We start from the raw sequence: 22,082 nt of genomic DNA, 5'->3' as shown, positions 1-22,082 counted from the left end.
TATCATATAGTGGTATATTTTATTTAATTATTTTTATTAGTATTTCTTTTACGCCGTAGTGGCGCTGTCATTGCAAGACGCTATCCACAAACGCAAAGCTCTATTCTAAAGCTCTTCACTCCTGCGTGCACCAACGCTAACACCCACATAGCTCTTTGGGGCCCCAAACTTTGGGGTCCCCTGTTCTAAAGCTCTCTTTTATCACCCACTAGTAAAAACAACCATGCCGATGCCTAGCAGCACCGTGGGAATCACTGTAAGCGAAACTTTCGCGCGCCCTCGGCCGCCGCGGCCGGCCGAGCGCCGGTGCACCGACCCAGGCTAAAAACCCAGGCGTGCGTGCTGGATCGACGGCCGCGGCCTGGTGACGTCATGACTTGCGGCGACCGATATGCGCGCGCGACTACCTCTCCTTTCTCCTTCCTCCTTTCGGCCCATCGCCCCTCTTCCCGTCCTCACTAACCGCACCCTCCTCTTCACAGTACAACCACCGCCATCGACCACAGCATTTAAGTCCGCCGGATGCCATAAATAAACTCCCTAGAACATTTTCGAGATGCACGCCTTGGGCGCTGCGCATGTTGTCGCTGTTGAGGTTCGCTCGCTCGGCGCCCTCGGATGCATGATGCCAATTTTCATTTAGAAAAGAAAACGCTGTATCTCTGCAATAATCTTCTCTCGATCTAAGAGGCGCAGATGGCTTGTAGCTCGTAATCTTCGAGCAGAAACTGTGACGAATCCGACTCTAGTTATGTAATCCGCACGTCGCATCGTTACTATACTACGATGTAAGAAAAAGAAAGTACTGCTTACAGAGCGCTTATTTCTCGAAATCTTTACGCCAAGCTGAACGTGGTTTAATGATGCATGCCTAGGTGTCTCGTGACTCCTCTCACGGCTCCTCTCACAATACACAACGCGCAGGTCGAAGTCCTGAAATCCGGAGATTCCAACGGGCAGTGCGGCCAGACGGGTACGTAAGTGCCGACAGTCAACACAGGGCGTGGTGGTCGATGAGTACGGCTAAGCTCGAGATCGAGGCGTCCTGGGCGAAAGAACGCCGGCTAAGGAAGAGGCTGCCCGGCGGAGTTGGTCATAACACTGACAAAGGTCAGTGACTTCGACAACGCTTCGTGGGTATTTGGAGAACAGCATTTGAAACGCACCGTATTCTATATCCTTCATGATCTAACGGATTTTGTTGGATTTCATCATCGAGGAGTTTACAGGGGCCAATAGCGCCCTCGAGGTGATAGGGGAAGTTCTCACCGGGATGCTGAGAACGGCTGCAAGCGTTTCCCGTCACGAAGCTTCCGCAGCGAGGGGGAACCGAAAACCTGAGTAAAACTCGCATTCAAGTCGGACCGCGTGCGAAGGTCAGCATTGGGGTTGCAAATACCCAACATTACCGAAACCAGTGTGAGATAGAATACCGTTCTGTTTAGCTTGAGGGCATTGTCGCATTTGTTGTGGGCACTCACACGTTCGTAGGATGAGCTCCAACGTTCGGCGTCGTTTTCGTCGAAGCCATTGAAGATTCCTGGCTACCACTGACGCAGCGAGTTGGAACAAAATAATAATAATAGTAACATGAAAAATAATAAGGGTGGTCAAAGTCAGTCGTGGCGTTTGGGTGGCGTCATCGGGCATGGTGGGCGACAACTTCCCATAGCGAAGATCCGTGGTTCATGGGGTCAGCACCTCCCCTAAATGTAGCTCTGTTTAAGAGACACGCGGAAAGGTCTCTTGATAGACGATTCACTCTAGTCAAGCTTTAAGAGCACGAGCTCTACCTCGAACGAGGCATTGATGATTGATGCAGCCAAAGCGCAGACCAGTCTTTTTCGCTACCGTTCTGAAACTGAACATGTATTTTCAAGCTCAAACGAAGTCTTGCGGCTCCCACGCAACTCTATTTTCTAAACTCACCCATCAAACCAATTTTTATCACGAATATGTTACATGGGCCCGACTCACAAAAGCCCTACGGCAAAAGAAGGCGTGGCAGCACGTATTCACTTTTATAGCTAAATACTGACTTTGTAGCTTTTGGTACCTTGCATTTCCACCAATACAGTTTCAAATATATACCCCGGTGAATAGATGCTTTATCAGTGCTGTAGATATTCGACGCATCTCAATATTTCTGAAGGAGTATTGAAAAAATAAAATCACTGAAGAAACTTGAGCGATAAATATGGTTATGCAGAATAGAATGTAGGGAAACTGATCAGGTCTGTCTAACATTGAGAATGTGTTCCGAATGTGTACATGTTGAGTAATGAACTGCTTTCTTTAGACTTGATTTGCCATAGGTTTGTTATATGCCTGCTAGTATTTTGTGTGACGCTTCACGATTGCGAGTAAGTCTGAGATTGGCTGCTAGCTGCGCAATAGAGTTAAGTTGTCTGCGTCAATTATACACAGTGACTACCACGTGTATATCTACAGAGTTGTAATACTGAACCAGCAACAAATGTGTAATTGCTTCAAGAAATACCTGTTTCGAATACCTGCAAGAGGGAGTAATCTCCGATTATTTTTATTGTTGATATTTCTGCCGTCCTGATCGTTGTTCCTCTTCGGTGCAGTATAACCTGCCATTAATTTCCTCCTCGCCTTCCACTTGAGTTAAGGTTGCCACGTCACAGAAGGAAATTCAGTTGCAACGATGCGCTGCATACCTATACCCAAACGGCTGTGATGTGTTGCGCAGCAGCTTATGAATTCCCAAATAGCCAGATGGAGAGCCCAGCCACTGAGTTTCGATCAAACCGGTCCCCAGATCCCATCGGCACCACGCCATGCATGATGCGCGCGTTTAAGACGCAGTGGCGAGGGATTACCGAAAGCTATTGCGAGGAGGTTGTGAAGACAAGCTATTGGAGCGCACGGACGTGCTCTGGAGATGCGTATAAGAGTATAAAATTTAGAAAATAATGAAGTCTATGACAATCACTAGAAACGCATAGAACGGGACCCGTGATGCTTCTTGATACAAAAACGACGGTTCGCGGTTAAGGGCGGATGAAAGCACCGTTTGAAGGATAATCTTTCGTGGAGGGGTAGGGATAATGTAATGCATGGTGCGCATATTCGAAAGCGGAGACGTAGGGCGTTCTAGCCACGTACGCCAAGCAAAACAAAATAAAAAGAAAATAAAGAAACCTACACCGTAGTTGTCCATCAAAATGCTTTTGCGTACTGAAAGTAGGTTGTTGTTTTTTTTATCCTCGCTACTTGGGACGACGACGAGGCATCAATAACCTCATACATGCGCTATGGTTGTCACCGTCTCCACAATCGGTCGGTAGTTTTCTTTGCGTTCTTTTTTCTTTTTTTTTAGCAGTGCGCTGATCTCTCTTGCTGGCCACCGTCAAAAGGCGCTGCTGATCTGAACTACGGGAAATATCTAATGCACGTTTTTGTTGCTGTTTTATTAGTGTATACCGATGGGAAGGTATGTCTACTTGAAGGCTAAAAAAAGATACTCAAAAATAAATAGACTTTTACGTCTCTGCGAAGAGCGCTGACATTTTGGATTGAAGGCTATAGGTATACTTGAGGACAGAATACCACTTTCCATAGTTTAAGATCATATTTTTCGCTGCTGCCAGCGAACCAGTGAAAACGCTGAGCACCTTTTTATGCAAAGTAATGCATGCCGTTTAGACTCAAATAGCCGAGGCAAAAATGGAGGTTCATAAAGCAGTTGGATTTAAGAAACGCCGAGGGTACGCTATTATGACAGTGGTAGAGATAAGTAAGAGGAGGCCGGTGAATTGGGGGTAAAGGATCAATGAATACACCTGTCAGGGTGGGAAGGAAATGCAGGCAATATGAATTTCCCTTTATAGGACAAGGTGGCACCTTTCACCTTCTACCCCCCCCCCCCCCCCGACGAGAGAAGGAAACGTTTGTCCGTCCGTCCGAGTCTGCCTGTCTGTCATAGAGAGACAAACTAGACTCGGACGGACGAACTGAGTGTCGGACGGGCTGTCTCGGACGGACTGTCTGTCTGTCAAGGCCAAAGAGAGGCCTCAAGTTTTAATGTTAGCTAAACTACGTGACAACAGGAAGCGAGAAACTTAGTAATTCTTAATTCACACTCCTTAGGTACTTGTTCTTTATAGTGGCACAGTTTTAACATGAAAAAAAAAAAACATGCCCTTACAACGTGTGTTGAAGACATCGAACAGGAAGAGAAGGTTCAAAGAACCACTTGTGGATTAGTCGCGAAATGTGGGGTAATCTCAGAACGGCTAGCTAAGATGATGCATAGTTGCGGGTCAGTCAAGTTGCTAGGCGTAATTCGAAATAGGTACAAAGTGTACTGGGAGTAAACGAACTAGCATTGGCACCCTGGCCTGTGTTCAGCGTTACTTCCTTCACGTTACTGTCTGACGAGTACTGCCAATTTTGATCGTGTTCATGATGCACTATAGGCTATATATAGTGCTCTGACATTGACAAGAACCTGGAACCCTCTACAGCCAATTCACTGTCACATTTATAAGATGCCAAGGAAATTATTTGAGCAAATTTTTAGATATACTTCTGCGGTGCATCGTTTCAACAAAGGCTGAAAAGCTACAAGTCCACTTCATTTTCTGCTACGCATTGCATGTCGCATTCATCTGAACGATACACGGAAAATGTTTAGAGCAAAGTGGTGAAATATGATTGCAAATGAATATGGTTTGCTCTGATTTTTGGTCTGATATTCTTATCGGGACATTCTTGTGGCACCCGCCTTGGTGGCGTAGTGGCTTTGGCGTTGCGCTGCTAAGTCCGAGGGCGCGGGGTCAAATCCCGGCCGCGGCAGCCGCATTTCGGTGGGGTCGAAATGCAAAAACGCCCGTGTACCGTGCATTAAAGGGACACTAAAGGCAAGTAATAACTCAATGTGGACTGTTTAAATATCATTCCAGAAACCTCGCAACGCTTGTTGCGTACCAAGAAAGGACTTGGTTTACGAGAAAATCGCATATGAAGGGTGCGAATACCTTTTTCGAAATTCAAATCTCCCGCCACAGAACCGGGGAGTGGTGGCTTTGCATACGCCATCACTACGGTTCATCGTGGTTTTTTTTTTTTTTTTTTAATTGTTTAACCTAGGTAGGACACTAGACAGTATAATAGCAAGAGCTTGGTGGCGCAACCCACCGCTCCGTTCCAAAGGGGACGCTCATAACATCAATCCACCCATCCACCTTTTGCTGCCGTCGGTAAGTCAAACGGCGCCCGACAGACGGCGGCACCAAGCCAAAACAGAGTGACAGAGCGGTGGATTCGCCGCTGCAGCTGCTTTTTGATCAAGTGGCGTAGCGTAGACCGTTCGGGTATCCCGCGACAAAACATGGAAGTTGAACTCTGCTGCTTGCAGTTTGTGCGAGTTTCGCGAGCCAGCAAAACCATCGCAGCACTACGCGATAACGAAACTGCTGAAACGCGAAAGCGTGGGCGGCGCAGAGTCGAGCGAAAACGAAACCTTTCTACCGCCCGCGCCGTTGTCAAGGGTAACTTCAATTAGTTTTTTCTAAAGATGAAATAGAACTGGGTAAGCAGCATTTTATTTCATTTTATAATACAATACAATGTTTTTTGCAACGAGTGGTTGAGTGCTGGTGACAGAATTTAACTGAGGCGTGCTTTTGTCATTGGGCAAGTGCTTGAATGTCCCGGTGGAGTCTCTAATCATGTCTTGCATTTACCTCAGTTTATCGATTATTAAGGCCCTGTACGTGATAATATTGACGCCTTAGAAATTCTCAAGTACTAATCTATCACTTTAGCTTGACTTAATATTTGTCTTTAGTGTCCCTTTAAAGGCACGTCAAAGAACCCCGAGCGGTCAAAATTATTCCGGAGTCTCGCACTACGGTCTGCCTCATAATCACATCAAGATTTCGGCACGTAAGATCCCAAAATTTAAATTAAGTTTCAACGTGTTTCTGGCAATTTACGAAGCATCGACGCTAGGGAACGTTACAGCACAAAGCAAGGCACAGATGAGTCACAGACGGTTATAAGCGACGACCAGCGCTCTTGACTGTTTGTTCGTCCCCTCGCTTTGCGCTTCAATGTTGAAGGTTATGCAGCACCAAGTATCCCTTGCGTTTATATTACTAAGCTCCTACTCTCCTAGATATCGGTCCAGTGCCGAAACTCAGCGCACGAAACTTGCGTTTAATAGGCGCTTGGCACTCAGGATATATAAATGCGACCAGCAGTATTGAAACGGAACACTAAAATAATACAAGGAAGACATTTAGTAAGAACAGTTCTAGTAACTAACGTGTGCTGATACTGAGTTGGCCTGCTGACAACGGAACAGGCTAGGCTGGAGCGAGATTCCTTGCCGCTGCCGAATTTTACAATGGCTCATCTACTCTGGTTCGGATTCTGCTCATTAATTTAGACAAGAAAATGACATGAATGCTCGAAACTTTCCTGTCTCTGATCCGTTGTCACGTGTTTTTGAAGGTTCAAAGGCGCCGACAGCAGCGACAGATTGTTCTATCTGAGTGAAAAACCTTGTCGGGCCCACACGACAACGCCTGCCTAATTATAGTCACGTTGAGTATTCTGTGCATTCGCCATTCGAAAGCGCGCTATCGGAGACAGGCTAGCAATCGTGCGACACATGGCACGCCGACCCTTGTTTCGTTTACTTACGAAGTATAAAGCTGAGACCCGATTTGCTTATACAAAGGAGAATAAGTTGGAATCCTGGCGTCCATCGTCTTCCCGCCCTCGTACGGCGTCCTCCTCACTATACTCATATATAAAGGTGCGCGTGCTGCGGGAATATTGAGATTGCGTACCCGAAGCTCATCATTCTATTATGGTACGCCGATCGTTGGATGCCAAATTAGCTAACTTTCAGTGGACAGCGCTCAACGTATCATTGAAAGGTAGCGAGAGAACCGTGTTTTCTGTACATATCGCGTCGGTGACAATTACACCTTGTCTTCCGCGGCCGCCTGAAGTGCATTATACATTTGTAAAGAATGGGACGTCGAGTCTCCGCATTCCAGATGTGTTCCTGGGGGATAAACCTGTCACCTGTATACGTGGCGCTGACAACGTGAGAGCAAGTGGCTCCTCTCAGTCTGCGGTCAATTAAGCTCGCCTGCAATTTACGGTCTAGCTAGCGGTTCCGTCCCCTAAGACATTCCCGTTGTCGCAGCTTACAGTGATTCAGTGAGACGAGAATAGTTGACGACGGCTGTTCCCTCACAGATTCGAGCATCATGGAGTAGTGCGTACGCGTATAGCCGTATTATTACGTCACCCGCCGTGGTGGCTAACCTCACGATCCGGGCCCCTTCGTGCGCTTTTTTGAACCTCGGACCCCCGGCCGCGTTGGAGCACGCGGCGGGCGGATCCTGCAGAGCACCGTGATAATGTATACCGTGCATAATACAAGTACAGGTCGGCCGTAACGCACTCGCCGCCGGATATGCACGCGAACCAGCCTTGCATGCTGCAGCCGAGACTTCGCGAGGTGCGCATGACAGGCGCATGAGGCAGCTCACGTTGCAGCTCGACCTCCTCCTCATAGAATTTTTCTAGGGATCAAATACATGAATAATAACTGCATTGCCATTGCCAAAGATGCTGCAAACGAATTCTTGAACGCTACGCACTGTCAAGAAAAGTAAAATACGTATTTTTTCATAAAAGAATACACTCGCATGTCCCAAAAAATTTTGTCCGAAATAACTGATATCAATGCTTCCATGTTTTTTTATCTATTTAATAAGTAAAGAAAATATCACACGAACTTTAGAACTATATCAGTTCGAAACCAGCAATGCAGTGCAAGCCGCTGATATGAAAAATGTAAAGGCCATGAAATGAACAAGTTGAGGACAAATTTATTTATTTATTTATTTATTTATTTATTTATTTATTTATTTATTTATTTATTTATTTACATGTACCTTACAGGCCTTCGAGAAGGCATTGTGTAAGGGGGAAAACACGGTAACATATTGATATGGGATGGGGGAAAAACATCAGTACAATGAAAGGAATATTCACGCAACATGGAAAATTAATACGACATTACATCTGCAGGCTTGGAGTGACGCCTGTCACTGGCAAAAGATGCCGAGAGCGAGTGAGGCTACACTAATCCAGATACAACCAAATTAGGAAGGCCCACTAAGTTTCAACAAGACACTCCCTTACCAGAACAGGAATTGGCCTCCCTGGTACAGTATTCGCACACCCCCTCCCACATGGCTCACTCAATTACCCAATGGCCCTCAGTCTCCAGCAGCTGCGGAGTACCTGAACAAGGCGGCGGTCAGACCTGTAACGCAGCAGAGGGTGCTAAGAATTTCTGGGTCCGGACAGGCCGCCAATGGAAACTGACCCTTGCAACGTTTAACACCCGAACCCTCTCGAGTGAGGCTAACTTAGCAGGCCTCTTCGAGGAACTATCACACATTGTTTGGAATATCATAGGCCTTAGTGAGATTATAAGAATTGAATAATGGGCATGTCCTCCGCTACAGAGGTCTCCTAGATAAGAAGCAATACGGGGCAGGATTCCTAATCCATAAGGATATAGCGGGCAACATTGACGAATTCTACAGCCTTAATGAGAAGGTAGCTGTAGTCGTAATCAAACTTAATAAGAGGTATAGATTAAAGGTAGTACAAGCCTACGCTCCAACATCCAGTCATGATGATGAGGAAGTAGATCAGTTTTATGAAGATGAATTAGCGATGAGAAAAGTTCAAACTCAGTATACTGTAGTAATGGGCGACTTCAATGCAAAAGTGGGGAAAAGGCAGGCTGGTGAACAAGCAATTGGCAACTACGGCGTCAATTGTAGGAACGCTAGATGAGATATGCTGGTAGAATTCGCAGAAAAAAATAAGCTTCGAATAATGAACACCTTTTTCAGGAAGCGTAGCAACAGAAAGTGGACCTAGAAAAGCCCTAATAGTGAAACAAGAAATGAAATTGGCTGCATACTATCTGCTGATCCCAGCATAGTGCAGGATGTAGAAGGTATAAGTAGGGTAAAGTGCAGTGATCATAAGTTCGTGAGGGCTGGGATTCACCTCAATTTGAAGAGAGAAAGAGCAAAATTGGTCAAGAAGAAACAGGTCAACCTAGAGGCAGTAATGGTAAAAGCAAAAAAATTCAGGTTGGTACTTGCAAACAAATACGCAGCCTTAGAACAGACAGATGAGGATGACATAGAGCTAGTGAATGAAACCGTAACTAGGTTGGCGTCAGAGGCGGCAATTGAAGTGGGAGGCAAGGCACCAAGGCAACCAGTAGGCAAGCTCTCCCAAGTAACAAAGGACCTACTAAAGAAACCACAAAAAATGAAAGTGTCCAACTCAAGAGATAAGATAACATTCGCGGAACTGTCAAAACTGATCAACAAGGCGAAAATCAGTGATATTCGAAACTATAACGTGAGAAACGCTGAAGAAGCCGTAAAAAATGGACGCACCTTGAAATCAGTGAGAAAGAAACGTGGCATAGGACAAACCAAGGTGTATGCACTAAAAGATAACCAGGGTAATATCATTAGCAATCTCGAAGGTATAGTAAAAGCAGCGGAGGAATTCTATTCTCCTTCCTTTCCTTATCTCTACTTTGTTACCACTTTACCTCCCCCTCCCCTCTCTCCCCAGCATAGGGTAGCCAACCGGATCTATTTCTCTGGTTAACCTCCCTGCCTTTCCCCTTTCCTCTCTCTCTCTTTCTCTCTATACTGAACTGTACAGTACCCAGAGGAGTCAGGATACCTCAATTAGAAACAGTAATGAAGGATACAGAAACTCATCCTATAACTAGCGATGAGGTCAGAAGGGTCTTGCAAGAAATGAAACGTGGAAGAGCGGCAGGAGAAGATGGAATAAAAGTCGATTTAATCAAAGATGGAGGAGACATAATGCTTGGAAAACTGGCGGCTCTTTATACGAAGTGTCTATCGACTGCAAAGGTCCCAGAAAACTGGAAGAGTGCAAACATTATACTAATCCACGAAAAGGGAGACGTTAAAGAATCGAAAAATTATAGGCCCATTAGCTTACTCCAAGTATTATATGATATATTCACCAAAATAATCTCCAATAGTATAAGGGCAACACTGGGCTTTAGTTAACCAAGGGAACAGGCTGGCATCAGGAATGGATACTCTACAATGGATCACATCCATGTCATTAATCAGGTTATCGAGAAATCCGCAGAGTATAACAAGCCTCTCTATTTGGCTTTCATAGAATACGAAAGGGCATTTGATTCAGTAGAGGTACTAACAGTCATAGCGGCATTACGTAATCAAGGAGTACAGAATGCTTACGCAAATACCTTGGAAGGAAGGAAGGAAGGAAGGAATGAAGGAACGAAGGAAAAAGTGAAGAAGGAAAGGCAGGGAGGTTAACCAGTTCAGCTCAACCGGTTTGCTACCCTACACATGGGAGCGGGATGGGGGGATGAAATATGGGGAAGGGAGAGAGAGAGAGCACATAGCACAGCACGCACATCGTCAGTTAGAGTCCATCACTCTTGCGAGGTACGCGATATCACTGTCACAGCCGCTTGTCCAATCCCGTCTCTTTCAAAAACCGAAGTAGTCCCTTCGTCGCCTTCAGCTGCGATGTCTTCTGTCGGCGACCTTGACACCAGGCCATTGTCACTCAAATACCTTGGAAAATATATACAGAGGTTCTACAGCTACCTAAATTCTACACAAGAAAAGCAGGAAGATACCTATAAAGAAAGGGGTCAAACAGGGAGACACAATCTTTCCAATGCTATTCACTGCGTGCTTGGATGAAGTATTCAGGCTAATAAACTGGGAAGGCTTAGGGGTAAAGATCGACGGCGAATACCTCAGCAACCTTCGGTTTGCTGATGACATTGTTCTATTCAGCAACAATGCAGGCGAGTTACAACAAATGATTGAGGACCTTAGCAGAGAGAGTGTAAGAGTTGGATTGAAGGTTAATATGTAGAAGACAAAGTAAATGATAAATAGCCGGGCAAAGGAACAAGAGTTCAGGATCGCCAGTCGGCCTCTAGAGTTTGTGAAGGAGTACATTTACCTATGTCAATTAATCACAGGGAACCCTGATCATGAGAAGGAAATTCACAGAAGAATAAAAATGGGTTGGCTCGCATACGGCAGACATTGGCAGCTCCTGACTGGAAGCTTACCATTATCATTGAAAGGGAAGGTGTACAATCAGCGAATTTTACCAGTGCTGACATATGGGGCTGAGACTTGGAGACTAACAAAGAAGCTTGAGAACAAGGTAAGGACCGTGCCAAGAGCGATGTAACGAAGATTGCTAGGCGTAATGTTAAGAGACAGAAAACGAGCGGTTTGGATCAGAGAGCAAATGGGTATAGACGATATTCTAATTGACATCAAGGGAAAAAAATGGAGCTGGGCAGGTCATTTAATGCGCAGGTTAGATAACCGTTGGACCATTAGGGTTACAGAATGGGTACCAAGAGAAGGGAAACGCACTCGAGGACGACAGAAGACTAGGTGGAGCGATGAAATTAGAAAATTCGAAGGCGCTACACTCTAAAACAAAATTACACCCTTTGGGTTGTATCTGCCACACAACAATAAACGTCATCTGTCTTGTCCGTATTTCGTTTCTTTAACGCTGCGAGCCCGGTACTTCCCAGTAAAGGCCGATCCACACGACGTACGAAATTGCTCTTTTGGACCGCGGTCCGCGCATCACGTGATAGGACGTCACCAATTCGTGCGTACCGCTGTTGTCCCGCGCAAGACCGCGGCCCTCGCGGTCCAACAAATCGCCGAGGCTTTTCCCGCTTCAGTTTCGGCGGCAGACCGCATGCAAACCGCAGCGATATTGGCGTAGCCAACGAGTGTTGTCCGGCAACAGAGTGTCTTCAGCCAAATCCAATCTAGTTTTCGGCTCAGCAAAAGCCAGTCAAGCCAGTCGTTTCATGTCCGCCGTTCCGCCTACACGTGCATGCAGCATATATATTTTTTAAACACCGTGTCCTCTTGGAGTGACGAGGAGGTTTTTTTATTTTGTATCCCTCGTTGAGCAGTTCCCGGCTTTGTGGGACTGGAGCCGTAATGATAACAATGATAACACTCTGGCCGAGAGTGTAGCTGGTGGGTCTGCTCCGCCGTCTGCTATGGCGGTCCGCCGTGTGGATGTGCCACGGCCGCTCGTTTTCATCGAGCGGCCGTGGATGTGCTCTGCGCCGGACCGGACCGCGGCGGGCCGTGACGTCGCATCACGTGACCGATCGGCTCGCAGACTTGGTCCGTCGTCTGGATCGGCCTTAACCAACGGCATGCGCGTTATCAGCATGACATAGCATTCCCGACAGGAAAGTAGCGGGAGCGGCGTTTTCAAGAAAGGGAACGCAAGCAAGGCAGATGACGATTATCGTTGTGTGGCAGCCAACTATATTACAGCTTCTGCGAGGAAGAGTAGATGATAAATTTTGCTGCTGCGTCTCAATGTTTTCAAAGCCTTCACTGACACTGGACATGCATGCCCTGTTAGCGCTCATATAGTGCTGCGGAGCCTAAGCATCACTGAACACAATGACGGTGTGATATGGCAACATAAGCGCAACACACGATGAAATAACATCACTAAAGACACCATAAATTCGAGGGCCCTGGTATTGGTGAAGCGCAGTCTCCTTGGTTCTTTTTTGCCTTTTCGCGTGATCTGCTGCACAGATTTTGCTTCTTTCGGGCCATTCTAACTTGACACAGCCTTTAGTGTTGCAGGATTGTTGTTTCGCCTGTCTGATTCCAGCCCTTTCGTCTATAGAATATCCGGTGGTTTCTATTTCTCGGGCGTCATCGTCTATGACGAGTCGCAGTGAAAACTCGGATGACCTGTCTGCACCGCTATCGGTTTTCGTTTGTCGCACGTCGGCACTCGGGGCTGCGAAACGCCAGCCTTTGCTTTTGCTTCCTCGTCGTTTCTCGCCAGTGGCAACGACCCAAGTATATGCCCCTATTGGTGTGTAAGTTTTGTTTGAACGTGGTGTTTTAGAAATCGACACTTATGGATATCTCAACGTGGTATCTCCTTTTCACAAGGAGCCTGTCATCTCATACGGCGGGAGCAGTTACTCCTATGTAACTAAAGATGTGTAAAAATTATTTTTTTAAAAATTGCAAAACAGAGCGACGCTCGCAAACAGAATTAATGATAAATAAAGTAAAAGTGGGAGCCTTAGAGAACACAATAGGCCTAGCTTGGTCCATGATGTACGATCGGCGTCAGAACTTCAGGGTGCGCAATCTGCGGAAAAGCTGTATTTCTGCTAACTCTGGACGTACAATCTGGAATTTAGAGTTCTCTCCTCTATATGTCTGGCCAACAGAGGAGTCTACTCTTCTATAGACACCGTGCCCAAACTGTATGCGTGGAAATTCCAAATTTCTTTAGCAGAACTCGTGTTGCTTAAAACGCCGATAGTGCTATTTCCATGAAAAAGAAATCTAATTGAAAGAAACTCGCAAACAGGGCAAGAAGCGTTTCGATCATGTCTGTTGTCAGTATACCTCATAATGTTATTATTCTTTTGTACTTCATGTCAGCCAACTGCATAAGCGTAGCACAATCTCGCCCCCCCCCCCCTTTTTTTCCTTTAGACTTATTGAAGGACACGTTGTGTGCTTCTTTTGAGTGTCGTTTCTTGTTATCATCCGCGAGATTTTTTTGCAACTCAGCTCCATGTCGGGGCTTCGCTCATACAAACGGCTGGAGTGTGTCGACGTGCCAACGGTGGATGCGTCGTAGCATCCACAGGTATACACGTCGTTTTACAACTCGCTCCTAATGCATGAGTTCACCGGACAGTGCGTGAAAGTGAGGGCAGGTGTAAAAGAAAGAAGTACGTGCGCAGAGCAATACGGTGAACCCAGCACTCCTCGTTAAGCTCACGTAAACTTATGCCGGGTCGATTCTTTCGTTACGTGCACGGCGCGAACTACAGGTGGTGGATAAACGTGAAACGGAGTAGTGAAAGCTGTTTAAGCGTTCGCTGCTTCACAAGTTTCTTACTGCATGAATAGTTACACATTAGACGTACTATAAAGGTGGACCCCATAACTCTCGCAGGAGTTCTACAAGGGATCCCTTTACAGAATGGTAGATGATATTAAAAATGTTTGCGACATTGCAATTTTAACTTGCAGCTTCGTTGATTCAGTGATGAAAACATGAAAGAACGAAGGTTAGTTTTGTAACAAATGAATGATTTTTGTGATGTCAGATCTGTGAATAATTCGTTCCCCGGCTCTGCTACCATGCATCAAAAGGAAAATGACCCAGGGTTAGCAAAAACCCTCGGCCCAACAAGAGAATTCGACGTCGTTGATCGCAGTGGCTATGCGATGTTGGGATAAGCAATATTTACTAAAGAAGATACAATAATGTTGTGCATAATTTTGTATAGTAAAATGAGAATATCATAACGAATGCAATCCTTTACTGGTAATACATGGAGTATGGGGTGAGCAAATCTAAGTACATTCTTTGTAAGTACAGCATAGCTCCAAATGCAGCATTATCGCAACAATAGTTGGTCATACATAGGTGGTAAGATACGTAAGTCCGTAAACAGCAATTGCGTACGTAATGTGTGAATATATGAAGCTAAGATAGAGTCCGGAGGATATCTACTGGGAAGACATGGGTATAATTATAAAGTATTGAAATTTTCTTTTAGATCGTGGGTGTAGCTTTGTAGGTTTATGTCATAGTTTTGACTGTCTAGGTGAGCTCCCAAAGATTTTGTGTCGTTAATCCTTTGCAGGCAGCTATGAAAGTTTAAAGGCCGCCGTTCCTGCGACCCGGTCGACGGAGTGGAAAGGGGGGGTAAGCGTTATAGTGCCCTGGTCGTTCGAACGCTTAGGGCCCAAAAGCGTTAGGTTCACCCAAATAGACGCTAAATAATGGTTTGGCTTGGCTCCGTATATTATTTTTAAATAGGTGGCGCTAAAGCGATGAACGCTACGAGAGCCCTGAATCGGTGCTTCCGTTCTGCCCGTGCGGTCTTCGCCTGTGTCCGTGGCTGTAGGGAAGTGATTGTAGCTGTTTGATGTCGTTAAATGTGAGAGCTTGTGGCGAAGTGATTGAGTATGGCCGTAGTGGTTCTGCCCATGTAGTGTTTTGCGGACTTCACCTGTGCCTGTGACTGATCGTGTTGCCCAATAGCTTTGTGGAAAGCGACGTGGCTTGTGTGGATGTCATCGCAGCTTTTGCCAGCTCCTGGGTGGCCCCTGTGCCAGTTATTGATGGCGTTGCCCAGTAGCTTTGTGGAAGTTGATGTACCTTGTGTGGATTTCGTTGCCGCTTATGACTGCCTTAATTATAGGTGGTCACGCTGCCTTTTGAAGCGCGTCCGAGCGCGAGAAACTTCACCGATTTATTTGTAAACAACGTGGACGTCTCGAAATGTTAGCTAGAAATCAACTAGCAGCAAGCCAAGTCTGTATTTTGTGGTTTTTCGAGCTTATGCTCATGCGAGCAGCAGAAGAACAAAAGGTCCGTTACATAATGTCAGTTCCATAAAATCAGCTTTGCCGCAATACAGTCATGATATGCGGTGAAGCATACGTAATGTATTGCGGTAAAGTATATAAGAAGGTAGTCAGGGACCACTGCGTTACTGGGGCGATTTTCTTGTATTATGGTCATGGCCGTGCACGAACAAGGAAAAATCACGGTCGATGCGCACGGCACAAACCTTGCCAAAGCTTCAATTGAAAAAAAAAAAAGAAAACGAATTGGAGTGGGTGATGCCAAAAACAAAGCCTTGACTTTTGTATTATCAAAGCAGTTCCGAGAATAGTCAATCATATTCCAAGCTCCTGCATTATTTGATTGCTTAAAGTATATGCATATATTGTGCACCAGCCTTAGCACCAATTCTAATGTACTTTAATGATGTAAGTTTAATAACACGTGGCAAATATATAATTTGTGCTGTTTATAAGCTGCTGCTTTCATGTGGTAATGTGTACATTGGCTGGAAGAGTTGATGCATCCTCCTTATAGAACTCAGTGAAAGGTGAACCACCTGTCAAGCCATCATTGTTCTTGCGGTTGTACACCAGATTTCACAAACATGGGGATAGTTGTGATATAGAAAGAGTAGCTGAGGTTTAACATATCCACATGCATGCACAGGAGTGCGGGAGTCGACCATCTATCTCTCTAACTCAGGTTGAATGTGCATACTTGAGTAACGTGCAACGCTTGTTTGGTGTCAGGTTTCTTTTATTGTTAGCCTAGTTTGTGTGTTTCTCCCATTTGTAGGTTTTAGTGTGTGTTGCTGTGTATGTATATAATTGCTTCCAGAGTGGCTTTCTTGTTGCTAATAAATTTAGAGAAGGCAGCGTTCTTCATTTTGTGCATCCGACAGCAAGTGAGCATGTTTCAAAGGATGTTGGGTTTTGTTGCCATAAGCAGCAAAAAGGCATAAGCATATAGACTGCTTGCTGGAGGTACTCTTTATAGCATTAAGGATATTATCATGCTGATAACTCTGTGCACAATAATTAGAAAGATCACATCATGTCTGATATGTCTTCTTGCCACCATGAAATCTTGTCAGATGCATAACACGGGACATACACCACAGATCTTGGCCAACCATTCTCATTTGTGGTCTCGAGCTCCTACCATTGAGCAGACTGGTCCAAGAGACAAAACGTGCAACTTTTATCTGATTAAATGTAGTGCATGTTGCACAAAATTAGATGTCAGGTGTTATTGTTGACACAGATACATATCTGTGAGCCTCATAAACTAATGTCAAAAGAAAGAGAGTAATACCCATGAGATGCACTCTTGGTAGGATGGCAGGACCATTCTCTTGCAGAGCTAAATAACAACCATGCAGCAGTATCATGATATCAAGCTGAACAATAATTCACTCCAAGAATAGGTTTCTTCATGCAACATTGAACTGATAGTCTTGAAATACAATACCCATTGCTAACAGAAGGCCTTCCAAATTATGCATGACAGGAGGGCATAATTTAGGAAGCAAGAATGAAAACGGAGCCGGTTAACTATGAAAGTTGTGAATGCAACTCTGGAGAAGTTAGAAAAATGAACCAAATGGAATAGTTTAAAAGTAAGTGGTTTAGAGACAAAAGGCCATTTTATTCCATGCCAGAAAAGCAAGCAGAGGTTGAAATGCTTTCCACATACATACCTTCAAGGTGCATGTACAGGGTCTGTCCTGAGAGTAATGTCAGTAAGGCAATTAAAAATCATTTATTGAATTTGTTGTTACAAAAAGTTTAAAAATCTTCAAATACTCTCCTTTTGCGTCAATACATCGGCTCCAGTGAGACTTCCAGCTCTCAAATGCGTTGTGGTAGTACTCCTCCAGAATGGCCTTTAATGCTGTGGTGCTAGCTGCTTTGATCATGTCCACTGTCCCAAAATGATTGCCTTTCAGGGGTGTTTTGAGTCATGGAAACATAAATAAGTCGGGGGGGGGGGGGGAGCCAAGCCTGGGCTGTACGGGGGCTGGGGGATTGTTGGCACCCCTGCTTTAACCAGGTGGTCAGTGACGATGAAGGCGCTGTGGGCCAGCACATTATCGTGGTGCAACTTCCAGTTGTGTGAAATGTCCAGCCGGATATGTTGAACCCTGCGTTTCAGTCTTTCGAGGACATCCACATAAAATTTGGAGTTCACAGTGGTTCCAGGTTCTTCAAACTCATGATGAACCAGTCCGTGGATGTAAAAAAAAAAAAAAAAACGATGAGCATGATCTCGATCTTTGATTTGCTCATCCTGGCTTTCTTCTGGGGAGGGGACGAGTGTGTGTGCCACTCAGATGATTGCCTTTTGGTCTCCAGGTCATATTCAAATACCCAAGTCTCGTCTTCTGTAATGACGTTGTCCAAAAATTTTCGCTCACGTTTGCACATGTTGAGATTTACTTGGCACGTTTCCACGCGGCGTGAGTTTTCGTTGTCAGTGAGCACTTTTGGAACCATTTTTGTGCATGCCTTCCGCATGCCGATATCGTTTGTAACAATTTCATGAACTTGAGTTTTCGGAACGTTTAACATGTCGGCCAGTAAACGAACACTTAATCATTGGTCTGAGTTCAACAGTTCCCTCGCTCGTGTCACATTGTCAGTCGTAGCGGTCGTGGATGGCCATCCAGCGCAGTCCTTCTCGTCGCCCTCTTCCCGGCCTTCCAAAAGGCCTTGTGCCACCGAAACACTTGCCAATCTGACAGGGCATGTTCTTTATAAGCAATCTTGAGCATAGTAACAGTTTCCGCAGCGGTATTGCCAAGTTTCACACAAAACTTGATCGCAAATCTTTGTTCTAATGAGCGCTGCATTTTCACTTGCACAAGAATAAAAAACAGCTCTCACGGACAGGCCCGTCCAACACTCTCCAATGTTCGGAGCACACTGAGTGACGAACCGCTGCTTAGCTGGATTCCGTCACTACTAGTTTCAACCAGTTAGACCGCTCTGACATACAGTCACATCACAATAAATTTATTGACATTACTTTCAGGACAGACCCTTTTTAGATATAAATGTTGGGAACCTGGATGGAGGTGAGGGACATGTACAGTAAAAACAAGATGTATAAGGTAAAAAATTACTTCTTTTAGTCAGAAATTGGTCAGTGGTGTCTGGCTTCTCTTGATCCCTGGCCCTGGATGGTGAATACAAAGTATATATATATATATATATATATATATATATATATATATATATATATATATATATATAAAATTGTGTACAATCAAGCATAGAATCATTGCCTTCTACCTGTGCTAACGTATGGGGCAGAAACTTGGAGGTTTCTTGGAGACAAGAAAGGACATTGTGTTGTCATGTTGGAAAGCACTTTTCCGGAGGAGGGTGTGTCAGCCACTGACATAAATTTTAATGAAATTTATACCAATATAGCTGACATAAAATGTTGAGCTGTCACGAAGTTGAATCAGTTTGGTTTGACAACAGTCTCAAATGATGTTAAGGTGGAAAAAGGTCTTCTTTTATGCGCCTTCTTCAGTGCAAAACACACAAGCTTAGGGAATCCATTTCAGAACCATTGTGTCGGAATATAAATCATGGCTTCATGTTTCAGAATTTCTGCAGACACACCTTGACAGGCTGGGAATCAACGACCAATTCCTTGCTGCCAGCTCTCAGACTGTTGTACACTTCCTGCAGGAGCATAATCTGGGAAAATGGGCAGGCTTTAGTATAGATGCAGAAGTTCTATACAATTCTTTGCCGCAGGTGCGTCTCTTGTAGTTTGTTAAGGACTGCATACACAATCAAACAGGTTTGCTGGAATTTGCTGAAAGGTGTAAAATTCTTGTTGCAAACTTTCTGGAGCTTCTTGATTTCTATTTAAGGTCAATTTTGGTCTAGTGGGAAGGTAAAATATGTGTCCAGAATGCTGGCATCTGCATAGGTTCTGGTGTTGCACCAGTGCTCAGTAATATTTTAAGTTATGTTGACCAGAAAATAATCAAAACCTGAGTGGGCTTGCTCTTAAAATTTTCAGATACGTGGATGATTATTTGTTTTTCATGAGCAAATGATAACTTTCGCAGAGCTGTCATCGAAGTACTGAAGCTATTTAGAGAACAATAGCAAGGTTTCAACTTCACTTTAGAAGTTCCAGAAAAAATATGTGCTGCAACTTCTTATGTCAGGCTTACTTTTATGTGGGATCACGTATGCTGGGGATATCAGTCGAGAACTTCTAAGCCCCTTCTTGATTATAGGTCTAGCCATTCAAAACTTATTAAGTACAGTATTGCCACTCACACAATTAGAGATGCCCCAACCAAGAGCTATCCTCACCTTATCCTTGAAAGTGTAAGGAATCTGGTGACAAGGCTTAATGAGGCAGGTTATTCAGTTTCAGTGGCTTTTTTATATTGAAACACGTTAATTAAGGAACTTAAGGTGCAACCAGGGTGGAAGAAGCTTAAGGAGCAAGAGCGGAACAAAGTTGCCATTATCCCCTCTATTAATTGTCGCACAGGTGGCTTCTAAGTTCCGCACAGGTGGCACAGAAAAAGGTGGCTTCTAAGTTCCAGGAGAGGATTGGGTTTTCATTTAAATATAAGCTGAAGGGAATATGTGAAGCAATAAACAAGCACATTCTTCACAACAGGTGTCTGAGCAGGGAGGACTGCAAAGTGAAATATAGCATATAATTTGTCTCTTGCACACAAAATGTTGTTTATTTGATTCCTTTTTCTTGAAGCCTACAAAATATATATCAGTCAGACTGGAAGGTGCTTAAACATTCGACTAAGGAAGTACCATAGTTTCTTTAAGGGTTTTTGCACATCCACACCTTTCTGTGCATTGTTGCAGCATTGGGCGTCATCCAGTTTTTGAAAGTACTATTCTGCTGTTCACACACGTGTGAAAAGCTCTCACATGAATTAATGGAGGCTTATCACATTAGAAAGAAAAGCTCACTAAGTGTTAGCCAGCCATCCATCTCGCTGCAAGATAGCGAGGTTGCCGTGTTAGATCCTAAGTAAAGCCACTGAGTTGCATTGTGCCTTAGTAATTGTTTTTTTACATTGATTAATCAGCCGTGACATGTGTGTTGCCGTCAAAACATGTGCATTCGGTGATGTGAAGGTTGTTTTGGTATGTATCTGCATATGCTAGGGAGCCGGGTGTTGGTCACGTGATGTGTGTTATATATTGGTTGTTTTCTTTCAATAAACTTCACTTGATAGTGCTGTATCCTGTCCCGTTCTATTACTTTTGTCGGCATCTGTCATGCAGTAGCTGCCATGAAGCTTCAACAACTTGCCCAATTTTCTATCGTATTTTCTATCGTATGGAGCATTAGAGTTACGGAATGGGTGCCATGGTATATGTGTGTGTGTGTGTGTGTGTGTGTGCGTACATGTGTGTGTGTGTGTAAAGGTAGAAGGTGGTAAGGTGGGGTGGTAAAAGCAAAATGAAGAGATTTTCACATCATGACTAGTCTTTTTAACACATTTACCTACAAAATTAAACACTCTGTTCTTATTAAGCACCGTGTACTTAGGTATTCATATTACTAATAATCTTCCAATGCAAATGCATATCAACTTTTTGAGTAATGCTAATAACTGAACACATGGCTTCTTGTGCTGCAAGTTTTCTTGGACTCCTGCTTCCCTTAAACTTATACTGTATAATATGCTTGTAAGATCAAAACTGGAGTATGCTTCATCAATCCGGGATATACCTACAAAAAACACAACTCTCATATTTAGTTGAAGCCATGCAAAACCAACCTGTACATTTTATTGTAGCTGCTTATTCCCATACCGCAAGCATATCAACAATTAAAGGTTGCCTTGATTGGCTAGGCAACAAGAAAACTTACCTGTTTATTTCACAAATTCTCAATTGAAACATGCTTTTATTACCTCCTTGTAGCTCATTGATATATATGTGTGTGCATGTGTGTGCGTGTGTGTGTTCTGAGGCTGCCTTTTACAGGAATAGTAAAGATTGGTTTGGCAAGTTGGCACTTGTACCTTGAGGTTGTAGTTCATTCTCAATGAGATACAAGGAGGTAATAACATATGTTTCAATTGAGAATTTGTGAAATAAATGGGTAAGTTTTTTTGTTGACAAGCCTGGCCAATCAAGGCAAGCTTTATTTGTTGATAAGCTTACGGTATGGGAATAAGCAGCTGCAATAAAATTTACAGGTTGGTTTTGTATGGCTTCAACTAAATATGAGAGTTGTGTTTTTTGTAGGTATATCCCGGATTGATGAAGCATACTCCAGTTTTTTGATCTTGCAAGCATATTATACAGTATAAGTTTAAGGGAAGCAGGAGTCCAAGAAAAATTGCAGCACAAAAAGCCATGTGTTCAGTTATTAGCATTAGTCAAAAAGTTGATATGCATTTACACTGAAAGATCACTAGAAAAAAAATCTGATAGGGCAACCTAATAAAAATTATATCAGTTTTTTTCTATTGCATTATGAAACAATACAACTGATACACTGATAAAATTACTTTTAGTTCTATTCTGGACGTATCT

At 44.2% G+C, this 22,082-nt stretch overlaps 1 protein-coding gene and 1 long non-coding RNA gene across 2 annotated transcripts in view; both read left to right on the top strand.

Moving 5' to 3' along the window:
- Positions 1–22,082, top strand: part of LOC126548178 (glucose transporter type 1-like) — a 326,053-nt gene that overhangs the window by 205,664 nt on the left and 98,307 nt on the right. The gene's annotated exons all lie outside the window — the stretch shown is intronic.
- On the top strand, positions 14,837–20,775 carry LOC140213586 (uncharacterized). The gene is made up of 2 exons (XR_011890473.1): positions 14,837–20,055; positions 20,093–20,775. It is a non-coding gene; the product is annotated as an uncharacterized lncRNA (long non-coding RNA).

This window comes from Dermacentor andersoni, chromosome 1 (assembly GCF_023375885.2).
Source record: "Dermacentor andersoni chromosome 1, qqDerAnde1_hic_scaffold, whole genome shotgun sequence".
NCBI lineage: Eukaryota > Metazoa > Arthropoda > Arachnida > Ixodida > Ixodidae > Dermacentor > Dermacentor andersoni.
The sequence above is the reverse complement of the archived record's forward strand: the minus strand, read 5'-3'. Positions and strand labels throughout refer to the sequence as shown.